Source organism: Crinia signifera, chromosome 7 (genome assembly GCF_055691185.1).
Source record: "Crinia signifera chromosome 7, ASM5569118v1, whole genome shotgun sequence".
In the NCBI taxonomy this organism is placed as follows: Eukaryota; Metazoa; Chordata; class Amphibia; order Anura; family Myobatrachidae; genus Crinia; species Crinia signifera.
In genome coordinates, this window is record NC_139223.1 from 112,231,529 (window position 1) to 112,248,528 (window position 17,000).

Genomic DNA, 17,000 nt, shown 5'->3' on the forward strand with positions numbered 1-17,000 from the left:
TGGTTGCCTACCTGACCCTCTCCTTCAGGGAGAAAATGCTCTGTTCCTGGGCTTCCCTGGTAATGTAGGATTGCCAGCACCTGTGGTCAAACACCTTTCTTATCAATTACCTAGCTCCCCACAGGTGCTGGCAATCATACATTAGCAGGGAAGTCCAGGAACAGAGCATTTTCTCCCTGAAGGAGAGGGTCAGGTAGGCAACCCTGTAATAGTATCACATCTCTATGATTTTTACTTCTAGCTAATGTTATATCAGACCTCATGTTATTATACAGGGATCTTCACTAATATTACATATAACACCTATGTATGTATCATGTTATTATACAGGGGGTCTTATTTGTTTTATTTATTTATTAAGTTTCTTACTGTAAAAGCACTTATTTTCACGAGCCGCAATTTTCACAAAAATGAAGATATCCGTGATTTCGCGAGCTGAAAATTTAGAGAATTTTATAACAGAACCGAAAGTTGAGAAATCCCGAACCTACCTAAATAGAACCCCGTTTGCAAAAGTATTTCGCGAGGCTTAAATTTTTGCGATTTACGTTGGGCTCACGAAAATGAATGCCTCGTGAAAATAAGTGTTTATACAGTATATAGCGCACACATATTCCTCAGCACTTTACAGAGAATATTTGAATCTATATTCCCTACCACATGTACATGCACATACAGACATTCTAGGGTTAATTTTGTGATAAGCCAAATAACCTACCAGTATATTTTGGGATTGTGGGAGGAAACCTGAGTACGGGGAGAATATACTAACTCTGCACAGTTAGAGCCATGGTGGGAATTGAACCCATAACAGCGCTGTGAGGCAGTAATGCTCACTGTAACAGCATCCGTACTGGGTCTTGACTAATATTACATATTACACCCCTGTATATGTATCATGTTATTATATGGGTCTTGGCTAATATCCTCCTGTATGTATTGTATGAAGACCCATACACACTGAGCAACTTTGAGCCGAAAGCAGCTCAGTTTACTCGTTTCAGCTTGAAAGCTGCCCAGTGTGTACAGGCAGTGGTGAGCGGTGAGGCGCGCTCCCGCATCATCACTGGTCCGGCTACTCATCTGTTGGTATTACCAGGGGGCCTTCCAACCCCGAGAAAATTGCTAAAATGGGTGAAAAATGTTCAGCATGTATGCACTGAGCGTTTTTCAGCCCAGCGATTTTTTTTTAATTTTTTTTTTTATTATTATTATTATCTGCCGAGGCCTCATGAGTGCTGCTCAGTGGAAGGTACATGTGGCCCCATCACTTCTTTGCAACACTAGGATCCAGCACCTGCTGATCCTTGTCCCGGCCATAGAAGAGGTGCTGACGCTGCTGAGAGACTGATCAGGTGCGGAGCTGGCTGTGAGTACATATGAAAATAAAGTTTCTCTGTTACAGCCAGCGAGCCACCTCTCTCCCCTGCTGTCTTCTACCTGCCCCCACTATACTGTCACCATTGCCTCCTTCCTGAACCCCACTGCACTGGTCTGTCATGTCCACTCTGTCCTCTCCTCAATGTCATGTTCCTGTCCCCTCTATCTGTTGCTGTCATTCCTCTCTCCTGTCCCTATTCTCTCTATACCTGTCATGTCACCTATGTACTGTCCCTGTCACTACTCTCAACTGTACCCTCTGTCCTTTCTCTGCTCCATCTGTCCTGGTCTTGACACTGTTCAATCCATGTCTGTTATGGCACAAATATGATATTCCGGCAGTGGGAATGTCGGTATTCCCAGCATCCCAAAACAAAGAATCCCAACAGTACCCTAACCTTATCCCCCCTAATCTAACCCCCCACACGCACACACACCCACCCACAGCCCCCCCCCCCCCTCTATTGTCTTAGCCTAACCATAACCCCATTGTCAAAGTGCCTAACTCTAACCCCCACTTCCTGCGGCCTTTGCCTACCTCCCCCCTTCCTCGCAGTCTAACCTGGTCCTGCCTTGCATTTTGTCCTGTCCCCACAAATTTGCATCCTTACTGCTCCACTCAAGTGGTGTGTGGTGAAATCAGCCGGGGGCCAGGGCTGGTTAAATGGGCAGTGAACAAACTAAAAAGAGGTGAGATGGCCGGCTCTGTGTGTGTGTCTGTAGCTGCCGTGCCTGGCTGGACTCTGCCTTACTGGGCACCTGGCTGCTCTGGTCTGCATGTGCTGTATAACTGTGCTGCAGATTGCCCAAGCCCTGTCCCTGGTGTGCCCACTTGCTGCTGTGCATGGGTTACTAGGCCCCACAGGCAACGCATGTGAAATCGCCTTACAGAACTTCTTTTATATGGGGCAGATGTACTAATAATCGGAGAGTGTAAAGTGGAGAGAGATAATGTAACAGCCAATCAGTTCCTAGCTGCCATGTTAAAGGCTATGTTAAGAGGAGCTGACATAGTTTATCGCTCTACACTGTAAAACGTGAATTTATTTCTTAATCTGGGTGGCATGACATGAATTTTAGCTCCATCCTGGTAACTTGACGTGAATTTTGGTTCAATCCGGAAGACATGATGTGAATTTTGACTCCATATATATTGCATAATGTGAATTTTTGCTCTTTCTGTGTGACATGATGTGAATTCTGGCTCAGTCCGGGTACCTGGATGTGAATTTTGGCTTTGTCGGGGTACCAAGGGGATTTTTTGCTCAGTTTGGTTACCAGGATGTGAATTTTGGCTCAATCCAGGTGGCATGACGTGAATTTTGGCACTTTGATTTTGGCATAAAGAAGCCCATACACAGAGCGATTATTTTTTGCGAGGTGATGGGCAATCCCTCGCAATGCACATCGCGAAGCACAAAAAGTATGTGCTGCATGTACTTTTTAATTAGATTGCATCTAGTTCAAAATGCATGGAGCACATTGCTCCATGTATGGGCACCTTCAAATGAATTTTGTCTGATTCCATGTGGCATAATGTTTATGGGGCAAGTAAAGGGAGGTCCACTATTGTGTTGCATAATGTACATATAAGGTATATGGCGTGGCACACTACACTCAAGGACACGTCCCATTTTAAGTGACCACGCCCCCTTTTCCTGGAGCGAGCACGCCTTTGGCGCGCACATAACCTCAACCTTCACTTTTCCATAACCCCACTTTAAAATTTCCACTTCGACCTCTCTACCTCTCTCCCTCTCTCTCTCGATAGATAGATCGCGTCATTTTGCCCTTAAAATGTGCCTTCCTGACTGAAAAATGTGCCCTCACTAATAAAAAATTTGGGTACTTATGTAGTATCTGGGCTGCCGATTTTTTGATTGTATGCCTTAAGTTAAGGCATACAATCAGATGCGATGCGATGCGATATCGCATCGCATCGCATCGCATGCGACCATCGGATGCGATGACCCGATTTTTCCATAGGAATCAATGTTAAAATGGACTGAGTCCATTTTAACATGGAATTCAATGGGAAAAAGGGGTCCTTTTCATACCCCTACTATCCAAGTGGGCATGGAGTTGGATATAAACCTGTGGCGAGCGCAGCGAGCCACCGAGCCCGAAGCGTGGCGAGCGAAGCGAGCCCCGCGAGGGGACGGTATTCTGTGTCCCCTCGCGGGGCTCGCTACGCTCGCCACGCTTCGGGCTCGGTGGCTCGCTACGCTCGCCACAGGTTTATATCCAACTCCATGCCCACTTGGATAGTAGGGGTATGAAAAGGACCCCTTTTTCCCATTGAATTCCATGTTAAAATGGACTCAGTCCATTTTAACATTGATTCCTATGGAAAAATCGGGTCATCGCATCGCATCGCATCGCATCCGATGGTCGCATGCGATGCGATGCGATGTACCCGATTTAGAAATCGGCAGCCCAGATACTACATAAGTACCAAAATTTGTCCTCCCCGTGGTCAGCACCCTGCCCTAAAAAATTTCGGTACTTGTTTCCTAGAACGACGCCCATCGCATACCATACTTAGTGGTGTGCGATGCGATATTCATGTTAAATTAACAGGAGTGTTTGTACAATGAAATATCGCATAGCATTGCGTGCCAGCAAATGGCATGCAATGCGATTTTTAATTGTACAAACACCCTGACTGGTGCTTACAATGTTAAATGCACCTCCATTGTCAACGCCACCCCCACTATCAACGCTAACCCGAAGCGTGGAGAGTGCAGCGGTACGCGTCCTCCGACCTTTTCATACCCCCACTATTATCCACATCGGCGTGGCGTTGAATTTAGATAGTGTGGCGAGCGGATGCGAAATACGAGCCTGAAGCGTGGCGAGCAATACATGTCAAGTAATTAGTATCCCCTCGCGGGGCTCGCCACACTATATAAACTTCAGGTCACACTATATAAACTTCACGCCGACGTGGATAGTGGGGGTATGAAAAGGTCGGAGGATGCGTACCGCCGCCCCTCGCGGGCTCGCTGCGCTTGCCACGCTTTGGGTTGGCGTTGATAGTGGGGGTGGCGTTGCCATGGGAGTGCAGTTAACATTCAAAGCACCCATCAGGGTGCTTGTACAATTAAAAATCGCATCGCATGCCGATATATTGCATGCAATATAATTGTATAAGATGTACTACGATCAAAAGTTTGGGCGCCGTGCTAGGAAACAAGTACCAAAATTTACCTTCAAGCCAATATTTTGCATAGATCATATTAATGTATTCAGGTTTTTAGGTAATAATACATATCGCACCTCTATATGTTATGCCGAGGTCTTTATATTATTTATTATTCTTTATATGGCGCCCCAAGGGATCTGCAGCACCCAAATACAGAGTACATAATCAAATAAGCAAAGTAACAGGGTATATAAACAGTGCTCATACTTGCCTACTTTTAAAAACTAGAATTGGGTGAGATTACAGTAGGATGTGCCATGCAAAACCGTGTCACACACTCCCCAAAGTGTGTGTGTGGTTCTACATATGGGTAGGTCTATGCTAGGGTTGGGGAACCTTTGGCTCCCAGCTGTTGTTAAACTACACATGTCACCATGCCCCATTACATTTTTGCGATTAACCATGCTAAAACTGTTGCAGGGCATACTGGGATGTGTAGTTCAACAACAACTGGGAGCTAAAGCTCTCCCAACCCTGGTATCTTCTTAAATGCTGGTCTATATATTGGGATTAATTTCAAATATTGATAGTAATATCGCTTTCTGCAGTGTGGGGTTTCTTACTTGCAATAATATATATTCTCTCTCTCAGCACAGTTTTCAGTATATTCCAAATGCAATTTGACCTTGTGCAACTTCATTCCTAAACAAGTTGTTTCATTCCTAAACAATGTTTTCAGTGTATTAAATGTTAATTTCCGATGGTTGGTGGACTGCGCATGCGCAGGTCACTGTGTGAACGGCTGCAGCGATTCACAATGTTGGCGGGCCATTCGCACAGTGTGTGTGAGGGGGCCCTGGACGGGAGTCGCCTATGGAAATGCCCACCAACCTCTCATGGGCGTCCCCATGAAATCGCTGGGCGTTGCCATGCAGATGGCGGTGTGACGCAGAAACCGGGGGCGGGCGGCTGATGTCCCTCTGGGACTCAGTAAGCTGCGAACTTCACAGTTTACAGTCAACCAGAATGAGGGCCAATGTGTAATGGGCATTATGGTGTGTGGCGCAGGATTACAGTTGGCTGAGTTTGATGAAGAAGTGGGTCTTGAGAGCTTAAGTGAAGTTTTATAGAGGGGTGTGTAGACTCTGAGAGGAAGAGGTAGAGCGTTCTAGAGAAAAGGAGCAGCACGTGAATAATCTTGGTGGTAGGAGTGGGATTATGCAATCATTGGGCAGGAGAGGTGGCATGCATTAGCAGTGGGAGTTTAAAGGGAGATGAGTGTGTGTGTATATATATATATATATATATATATCTATATCTATATATCCGCCAAGGGGGGTAGACCGCACTCACACTTTAAAGTTACAACTTGGGGGTGTTCAACAAAGAGGTTAATATGTGTCACCATATCCCTCAAATATAGTCCAGATTCCCAGAGCACTTCCGTGTCAAGGATGTGAACACTCTCCTCTGAAATAACACTTCAAATGTTGATATCCATAGGGAAAAAAATTTTTTAATCCAATAGTTTAACTTGCATCATGCCCCGACGTTTCGGTCCACATCAGACCTTTATCAAGGAGCCTACAATATAGTATAAAACAAGACAATTCGCTGCAGGAGTGTCCACACAGTATCACAAGTGGAAAAACAACTCAAACAACTTAAGTCATAAATATTACATACTTTGATGATGGTCATAGATAGTTCAGCATAGCTTCACAGATTAGCCCTCGGAACGGGGGATCAGCTACATTATAGTGCTGCCTATGCCTGACTTAAATACCCTGTTTAAAGTGGTCGATTTGGCGCCGATACTGCGATCAGCGCGATAGTGCGCTGACGCAACTTCCGGTGAAACCGGAAGTGCGTCACCCGGAGGTACGTTCGGGTGGAACGCACAATTGAGCCGCACAGAGCCCGGAAGTCATAACACAGCGCCGGGACTTCCGGGCTCTGTGCGGCTCAATTGTGCGTTCCACCCGAACGTACCTCCGGGTGACGCACTTCCGGTTTCACCGGAAGTTGCGTCAGCGCACTATCGCGCTGATCGCAGTATCGGCGCCAAATCGACCACTTTAAACAGGGTATTTAAGTCAGGCATAGGCAGCACTATAATGTAGCTGATCCCCCGTTCCGAGGGCTAATCTGTGAAGCTATGCTGAACTATCTATGACCATCATCAAAGTATGTAATATTTATGACTTAAGTTGTTTGAGTTGTTTTTCCACTTGTGATACTGTGTGGACACTCCTGCAGCGAATTGTCTTGTTTTATACTATATTGTAGGCTCCTTGATAAAGGTCTGATGTGGACCGAAACGTCGGGGCATGATGCAAGTTAAACTATTGGATTAAAAAATTTTTTTCCCTATGGATATCAACATTTGAAGTGTTATTTCAGAGGAGAGTGTTCACATCCTTGACACGGAAGTGCTCTGGGAATCTGGACTATATCTATATATCTATATATATCTATATATATATATATCCAGTGGTCGAAGTGGGGCGGTATACGGGGGTATGGCATACCCCCACTTTAATCTGAAGATAAAAAAAAAAAGTTTTTTTTTCCCCCTCAGAATGCTCTCTGATCACTCAGCAGCACATATTGTGCTTTTGTAATACCCCTGTACAACGGGGCAGTCTGGCAGGGGACGTTGAAGGACAGGGGGGTGTCCGAAGGTGCGCACTATATTCACTCTTTACTTTTCCATACCCCCACTTCAAAATTTCCATACCCCCACTTCAAAATTTCCACTTCGACCACTGTATATATCTATATATATATATATATATATATATATATATATATATATATATATATATATATATATATATATATATATATATATATATATATATATATATATATCTCTATCTATCTCTAGTGAGGGCTTTGAATATGGGAAGATTCTCCGATCCCTCCTGCACTGCCTCCGGCTGCATCCCCCATAGGTTACTATGGGGAATGCAAAGCTGCCGGATGTTTTAAAATTGGGCAGCATCGCTTCGGAACCCTGGGCTACCGTGATTCTGATAAGGGGGCAGCCCAATATAGCCTTTGGGCTACAGAACGTACTGCTGACCGCATATGAACAGACCATTTCTGAGCCCTGTCCCTGCACGTGGGGAATGATTGGATCACATATTACAGTGCAATCTTGGGCGGTGATCTTCCGGCCAGATCACATTTTATATGCAATCCTTAATGCATGGACCCCTTGGAGAGGAAGATGAGCCAGGCAGCAGCATTAAGGATAGATTTGATTGGAGAGAGACATTATCAGGGAAGGCCAGATAGGAGGAGATTGTAGTACTCTAGAATGGAGTTGACCAGAGAGTAGATAAGGGTCTTTGTAGCATTCTGGCGAGAGAGCGTGTGATCCTGGAAATATTTTTTAGATGAAAACTGCAGGATAATGAGAGGTACTTAATGTGTGGCTTTAAAGAGGGAGGATCCAAGACAGCATACTTGGGAGTGAGAAGAAATTGTTGTGCCATCAATAGATAAATAAATTGTAGGAGATTACGTAATGCAGGAGTAAGGAGGGATTTTGGCCGATTTGGTCTGCTTTCAGTCAAATTGGCCGTCTGGTCCGATGCGCGGTCCCGTGCGCATCGGACCACCCAACCTTGGACCTCCCTCCAGGCGGCGAGATGCCGTGAAGCAGGGATGCATGCGATCCATCACAACACATTGTGACTGATGGCATGCATCCCTGCAAGATGTTGCAGCTGCTCCTGCAACCAGTTGTACACAGCATGACATGATGTCGGTGCTCGCGCTGCACAGCCCACTGCATTTAATTAGAGAAGGAAAGTCTGCTGTGCAAGGACTGACTGGAATGGTAGAAGGAAGGAGTCCAGTAGCTGCCTGCCACAGTGCCACCACTGCCCAGTCCCACGCCCAGTATGTCTGACAGTTCATCGACTAACTCAATCTCGGGATTGAGCGTTTTTCAATCTCAATCTCCCTGGATCAGAAAAATGGCCTGAGATTTGCATCCTGATGTGGGATGGTTGAAAGATGATCAGTTCAGATACTGATTGATTAATTCAAATAAATTGTGAATTGATAAATAATAATGATAATAAAGCATAGTGAGTACTAATCATTGAAAATGCAGCATTATTATGCATGTAGATAAATATATATATATTTCCATTGGTTCCACAAGTGTGCTCTGGAAAATAGAATCTGTGCACTGGAATCCGTTCCTATGTGCCCAAATAAATGCCTTTACTGATGATATAAATGGCATAGGGTTGTCCAGGTACCCCAGAGTGCCTTGTCTGGGCCGCAAATGGGTGGCAAGCCCAATCCTCAGAAATTGTCCAACAGATGTCGTGCTGGCCAAATGGGCGAGTGGCAGTATTGTAGTCCTGTAGGAGTAGTTGTATCAGCAGGGTATAATCCTGAGGGAGCGTTTGCCAACCCTTATGTGGACAGGGTGTTGGGTCCAGTTCCAATATCATGAGGTGGCACAGTGGTAGCTCAGAACCTATGCCTTCTAAAGAGGCACTAGCACATTGGCATCCCTTTTAATGCATGCCAGTGTCCGATTTGCTTTTGCTACTGCACTTGAGCATTGTGCACTATTACCCAATTTTTCATCTATGATGACCCCCAAGTCCTTCTCTGCACCATAATTCCCTATAATAACTTAATTTAGCTTAGAAGTAGCTTGTTCATTTTTTTTTATCAATGTTAAACTAAATTTTCCACCTTTCCAGTTTAAGTCACTTTGTAGTGTATTCACATCATCTCCTGAGTTAATTTCCTTTATCAATTTTGTGTTGTCTGCAAATATTGCAATTTTACTCACTATGTCACTTACTATATCATTAATGAATATATTAAACAAGATGGGTCCCAATATTGAACCTTGTAGGACTCCACTTTGGACCTAACCCCAGCTGGAATGTATGCCATTTACCACCACTTTCTGTCCCCGATTGTGCAACCAGTTTTTAATCCAATTACAAATTTTATCTCCTAACCCTGTTACCTAGTTTTATTAATAACCTTTTATGAGGCATACATCTGTCGTTTGATTAGCTAGCATGTTTTTCATGCACACTGCCCGATTTGTGCTGCCTGAGGCCACAACTGGGTGGACACACTTATATGCACCCGCAAAGGGGGTTATTCTGGTTTATTAGCTAGGCTGTGAATTTGCACCCTGTTTGCCATGGCGGCACGCACCCGGTGTATGCACATGCGCACAAATGACTATGCGCATACGCCCACCATCGGCGCCCCTGCAAATATTCTGGTCTGTGCGAATGGACCAGAATAAGGCCCAATAAACGCTGTCCGTGAACGGGCGGTCAGTGAATCACCAGTAAACAAAGCATGATGCGCCGATATATCATTAGCTATATCGGACATCAGCGCTGTTGCACCAACAACACAATGGGCGGTATTCAATGTGAATACCGGCGACGCGCCGCGAATCCTGTTTAGGATTCTCTGCACATTCGACACTGCTCGCTGCGTTCCGGAGCCTCGCCGGCTCCGGTATTCAACGAGTCAGGGGCTCGCTGCCCCTGACTGGCGAATTTGAGCTCCTGCGGCGGATGCCGCAGGGAGCCTGAGGACGGTGGCAGGCAGGGAGATGGAAGTCTCCCTGCCTGCCCCAGAACGTTTGTGGGGGGGAGGTGGGCTCCCCGGGTGCCAGGCAGCACAGGCTGCCCCCCGGGGGTGCCAGCAGGGGACCAGGTATATTCACTACACCCGATCATGCATATGTAATGATCGGGTGAAGTGAATATATGAATATCTAATGAGCGGCTCGGCTCTGGCCCCCTGCTGGCTGGTCTGTGTAAAAAAAAAATATATATATATTTTTATTTATTAAATATATATTCATGTGCTTACAGCACATGAATAAAAATAGCATGCCCCTCCTCAGAATAAAATTCCTGATTTTTTTTTTTTTACACCAATTGTAAAAAACAAAACACTTTATTTTAAAAGTTCACCTTCCACTTCACCATAATAAGATAGCGATTGCTACTTGGTGAATCATGGCGAAAAAAACCTTGAAATGTATTCGCCATCTGGTCATTGAATAGGGTGATTCACCGTTTTAGTCAGAAATTCGCCTAACAGCACAAAATCGCCATAAAAACCTGGCGAATCAGCCTCATTGACTACCGCCCAATATGTCTGTGAATTATTCAGACATATCGCTGATACACACTGGCTATTCAGTCAAACAGCTGATGTATCGGCCAGTGTACAACATAGAAACATAGAATTTGATGGCAGATAAGAACCACTTGGCCCATCTAGTCTGTCCATTCTTTTAAACATATTACCTCAAACCATATTTGATCCTTACTTCTTTGAAAGGATATCAATATGCCTATCCCAAGCATGTTTAAATTGCTCCACTGTATTTGACTGTACCAACTCTGATGGGAGGCTATTCCACTTATCCACTACCCTTTCTGTGAAGTAATTCTTCCTCAAATTTCCCCTGAATCTTCCTCCCTCTAGTTTCAGTGCATGTCCTCGTGTTTTGTTGCTCCTCCTCTGTTTCTATCATGTCCCCACTTTCTCTTCCCTATTACTCTATTCTCTATACATATTAAGATCTTTTAATCTTTCCTGGTAAGTTTTGTGAAGTAGGCCATGCTGAAGATATGGCCTCCAGAACTGAACACAGCACTCTAGATGAGGTCGTACCAATGACCTATACAGTGGCATTATTATTTATTTCTGCTGTACCAGGCATTACATTGAGTTTAAGAAAGCACAGTTGGGGATACAAGTGAAAAGAGTCAGGGGAGGGGAGGTAGATTTGAGTGTCCTCAACATAGAGCTAATAACATATTACACATCTGTATGTATATTGTGATTGTATTGGTTTAGAATAACTAATATTGCATATTACACCGGTGTGTATCATTGTAATTGAACTATATACACCTTTCTGAGGGCTATTTCTCAAAACTCAGTGGGGGTCTGGGGACGGGCGCAGCGGCAGCTGGAAGCAAGCTACGCTATTTGCCGGGCCGGGAAGCAGATTTCTAAAAGACTTGCTGGACGCTGATTGGCTGAATTCTCTCAGCCAATCAGCATCCGGCAAGTCTTTTCAAAATCAGCAGCGCTTCCCGCCGCCAGGCAAATAGCGTAGCTTGCTACAAGTGAATGCCGCCGCTGCCCGTCCCTGGACCCCGCTGCCCAACCCCCCACCCCGCTGCACATAGGTTGTCATAGCAACATCACATGGGAAGTAGAATACACATCTTAGTAAATTTCCCCCTCTGTGTTTTATCTCTCTTCAAACTTTAATAAATACTCCCCCCCCACACACACACACACACACACACACACACACACACACACACACACACACACACCTTATATCTTATCATATAATGGGGTCTTCTAATTAGTGTAGCATGTTACATCTCTATATCATACACTGGGGTTTTCTATAAATGTAAATTATACAGTCACACTGTTCCTATGTACTGTATTTGTATATTTAATGTATCGCATTACACTGGGTCACAGACCAATACAGAGCCGGAAAAAATCTTGGGGCCCTGCCACAGCACCAGCGGCGGGTGCGGCAGTGCGCCTGCACGCAGTACAGACTTCAAGCGCCGAGTAGCTCCAGGCCACGCGCGCACACAGACTCTGAGTAGACGGCTCAGAGCGCCAAGTGGCTGCGGGTGGCGGGGCGCACACACAGTAGATGACAGTGGCACACAGTGAGTCAGTCAGACTTGGTGAGCCACACACAGCGCACAGTAGACGGCCGTGCTGTGGTGGTCACTGACAGGTCATCTAGTACAGGCGGCGGAAGATCTGGGGCCCGTCACACTTGTCCCCCTTGACTCCCCCTGTCGTCGGCCCTAGATCAATACAATAATAATATATTATAGATACACTCTATTTAGAGATCACACTATTACATTACACATATTCATATTCTACCAATGTATAGAGACACTTGCATCACATTATTATATTACACAGAAGTTGTTTTACACTGTCATTTTGCAATACAGTCTGTTACATTACTTCAGTTCTTGCACAATTATCTGGTAGTATAATGACGTATGTGTTATACAGTACTTGAATTATGTTTTCCACATTAATATCTACTTATTTTCTAGAAATCTTTAGGTATGGGAAACAATCAATGGGAATACTTGTAGAAGTGCCAGGAAGTGTCATATGACTGATTACACTGCTCTCCGGTCACTCAGATAAGATGCTGTTTAGGTAAGCGCTAGCAATGTGTGAAATGTTAGATATGGCTTATTCATTGCTGTTATCTGTACACACCTCGCATTCCTGAGATCCATTGCAGACATAACTTGGTGATGGACATACATATTTCTCCTTGCATTGAGAAGAAATGTGTGAAAATTCTGTGGTTTGTGTGCCATTTGGACACCGTAACCAGAACTTTAGACCGGTTTATCTGTTATACATGACTAAACCAAGTCTATTTGGGCATGAAAAGTGCAATATTTAATTGCTCCTGCGGTATTACCATGCCAGTGTCATTCTCCTGCTTCCCAGAGCTAAAACTGCCAGGGGCAGTCACATGCTCTAATTGAATGGTCTCAGCAGATCTATTAGCCTGGGGTAATTTACTGTTTAACTGCTTTGCTGGATATTGTATAAATATATATTGTATATCTGAACTTCTGAATATATATTGTATATCTGAACTTCTCACCTCGACTGCTCCACATTCCTTATCCCAGCATCCTTATTTAACCTCCATGTAGTGTCCGTTTGTGTGTCTTCAAAACACTGCTATCTGTTGGCCGTGAGTGATACTACATCTTTCCCACATGCACAAACACAGAGGCAATCACAAGGTAGCAGACTAGCTTTCTAAGCATTTACTTCCAGCAGGCTTAATAGTACTTCATATTTTGATACTTGCAGATGTATTTGTAGATCCATCTGCTTTCCAGACACTGCCCATTTTACTAGTACCCCTTTTACACCAAAAACCCTGGTCGGACCCTGGTCTTTGAACACTGGAGTTTCCCTGCTTTATACCCCACCTGGGTCGGACCTGGGTCTGCACCATTTACACTGGACCTGGGTAAGCCCTGCTTTTTTCTTGTGGATGTCATTAAAAATACTTGCTCGTTGCCAGGGGGGGGGGGGGGTGGGGGGGGGGGTGAAATTGCTCAAGGACCAGCACTCGGTTCAATTGAAAAGATGCAGATTTGTATTTACAATAGCAGCAGACACTGGTATTCTCGTTTTCTCCAAGTTGCACAGTGCATACAAACCACTTGCATACACAACACCTGCCCGTGCTGTGCTGCAAAGAACGGAGCTTCTACTCCGTACACATAACATAATTCAGATAGCCGCTCACATACATTGAGTTACAGGGGATACCCCTGCTGACGTCACCTTACATGACGGCAACCCCGCACGGCGTGGCTGTCAGTCACCACTGACCCCGCCGTAGGCACCAGCTGACAGGGTCAATGAAGGAGGAACTGGTGCTCTTTCTTAAGGTATTTATATGGAGGGAATGCTGGCTGTCCCTGCGTCGGCTGGTCCCTGCGTCGGCTGGTCCCTGCGTCGAATGGGCTGTCATTGGCAGAGTCCCTGCGGCGGATGTAAACTACTACTTCCCATTCGCCTTTGGGACCCCTGCCACTGATATCTCATTCACCGCAGGGACCTTGCGGCTGCATGGGGAGTTACAGCAGCTGCCGCCAGCACCCCCTCCGTCTCCCCCCTCAGCAGCCTGACAGCTCCCCTCAGCAGCAGTAGACACCCCCCTCCTCCTGCAGCAGAGGGGACAGCGATGCATGCCGTGGAAGGACCCGCTGCGGGTGCCTCAACCCGCAGCGGGACCATTTACATCGGTCTCTACACGGGTCCTGACCGTGTTCTACCCAGGTCAGGACCTGGGTAGAGGACCCGTGTAAATGGACACGGCTTCACCCCATTTACACCGCCGCAGATCTGGGTCTGACCCGCCGCTGACCCAGATTTTTCGGCGGTGTAAAAGGGGTATAAGGAAGAAACTTTTTCACCCATACTCCCCATTACCATTGCTCCAAACCCCTAAATTGCAGATACGTCCACCCTGTCACACTAATACTGCTTTCACACTGCAAAACCAGAAGCGGTACATTTGTCAGAACAGACTTAGGTCTACAGTCATTAGGTCGACATGGCCCCAAGGTTGACATGGGTTTAGGTCTACAGTCATTATGTCGACATGAGTTTTTCAGTTTTTTTTTAACCCGAATGTCGACATGGATGCAGTTGGAGTTGAACCGCAGCCCCTCGCAACGCTCGATTCGCTCGCGATGCTTCGGGCACGGTGCCTCGCTACGCTCGGCACACTACTTTATTCTCCCACCACGCCCTAGTGGATGGTAGGGCATGAAATACCGCCTGTTGGCACATGTCGGCTCAAAAAACAGTGAAAAACTCATGTCGACCTAATGACTGTCGACTTTGGCCCATGTCGACTTTGGCCCATGTTGACCTTTGACCCCTGTCGACCTTTAACCCTGTCGACCTTGGGGCCAGTCAACCTTCCGGGGTCGACCTAATGACTGTCGACCTAAGTCTGATCTGACAGATGACTGTTTCCCGCAAAACCTGCTTTGACCCGGTTTTTGAAACGTTTTTTTTAAAACGGGTCAGAGCAAGTTAAACCCCTTTCACATTGCATGTTGTAAACAGTATATTACTGGTTTATTATTTATTAACAGTTTCTTATACAGTGCACACAGATTCCGCAGCGCTTTACAGAGACTATTTGAACATTCACATCAGTCCCTGCCCCAGTGGAGCTTACAATCTATATTCCCTACCACATGTACACGCACACACAGACATTCTAGGGTTAATTTTTATAAGGAGCCAATTAACCTACCAGTATATTTTAAGATTGTGGGAGGAAACCGGAGTACCCAGAGGAAACCCACACAAGTACAGGGAGAATATACAAACTCCGCACAGTTAGGGCCAAGGTGGGAATCGAATCGATGACCTCAGCGCTGTGAGGCAGTGATGCTAACCATTACACGATCCGTACTGTCCCTGGTACCTGGCCCGCAACCCCCCCCCTCCTGGTACTAGGCAGCAGGCACCGTACCTCCGCACCCCCCTCACTCCCCTGGTACTTGGCAGCGGGTACCCCCGCTCCCCCTCTCCCCTGATACTTGGCAGCATGCGGGGATCCGGGCAGCGCGGTCCGTTCTGTCCTCATCTTCACTGCAATATCCATCCTTCAAGATTCTAAATCTCCACCTCATCCAGGATAGAAGTTCCTGCTTTGCAGAAGTCAATCAGTGGCACTGAGACAGGCCAGCTGTTGCCTGGCACTGTGTGTAGGCACAGGGCTAGCTAGGCATAGTCCAGTGGGTCGTGCCAGGGCCGGGGTTGCTAGCCAGCATGTGCCCGGCTGATGCATGGTAGGAGGAGGCTGCAGCAGGTGTGGGCTGGCTGTGCAGTTTGTAGCGGCATTGCCCGCATGCCACACTGGGGATCCAGGCAGCGCGGTCCGTGCTGGAGAGGCAGCGGGGTCCGTTAGGCGAATGGGAAGTCAGCGGCGGGGTTTCTGCGGCGGATGGGAACCCATTCACACTGCACAAATAATGGGTCTGAACCGTGTAGGATCCTTCTTTTTACCCATTTTAAATTACCGGTTTTCTTGAACTGGTAACTTTAATAATGTTTGTTTACAAAAAAAAAAAATCTATTTTAAATATTAAACACACAGTATACAGTAAATAACAGTAGTTGTTTCATTCATTTACGTTAAAGTGCAGCACATTATGCATTTCTGGATATACTCTGTGCTGCTGGTGACCCTGCTACTACCACTATATAACTCCTGTGTGTGGGTTTGTGCAATGTTCCCCTCCTCACATCATGTCACTGTCCCTGTCGCATTCAGCCCTGTCATCACTGGCCTATCTTGCATGTCCTGATATAGTCTGTGCTGCTGGGGGACCCTGCTACTCTCATTATATAACTCTGTGTGTGGGTTCGTGCTATCTCTGTTCCCCTCCTCACATCATGTCACTATGTCCCTATCAAATGCAGCCCTGTCATCACTGGCCTATCATGCCTGTTCTGTGCTGCTGCCCCATCCCTAGGAGTGCTAGTGTGATGTTACCCACACATAATTTGTCACAGATTGTAATTGATATGTGTACCAAGTTTGGTGTAAGTTGCTCCAGTCATTCCAGTCTGCTGAAATTCTCTGTGCTGCTTCCTCACCCCTAGGGGTGTTAGGAGTGTGTTAAAACCACAGGGTTTGTTCCCAGATTGTAAGTAATATATGTACCAAGTTTGGTGTAAAATATTGTGGTTTTTAATTAATAATTGTAAAATTAACCTTCATTTTGATATGGATTTTTTTTTTTAGTTGCCTCTGCCGTGTTTTAATATGCTCGTAATGCTCGATAGTGTTCCCCCTAGGAATTTTTTCGGGGGGGCAGCGCAA

The 17,000-nt window shown here is 45.9% G+C and overlaps 1 protein-coding gene across 6 annotated transcripts in view; it reads left to right on the forward strand.

Moving 5' to 3' along the window:
* Positions 1-17,000, forward strand: part of LOC146020476 (leucine-zipper-like transcriptional regulator 1 homolog) — a 49,206-nt gene that overhangs the window by 747 nt on the left and 31,459 nt on the right. For 2 of the 6 annotated variants that reach the window (XM_083153643.1, XM_083153637.1), the window contains exon 2: positions 12,664-12,772. The exons of 1 other annotated variant lie outside the window; for it this stretch is intronic. The gene's annotated coding sequence lies outside the window, so the exon portion shown is untranslated. Of the gene's footprint in view, positions 1-1,226; positions 1,370-12,663; positions 12,773-17,000 lie in introns of all 6 variants that reach the window. 3 more of the 6 variants (XM_083153638.1, XM_083153639.1, XM_083153641.1) reach the window with 3 other exon arrangements.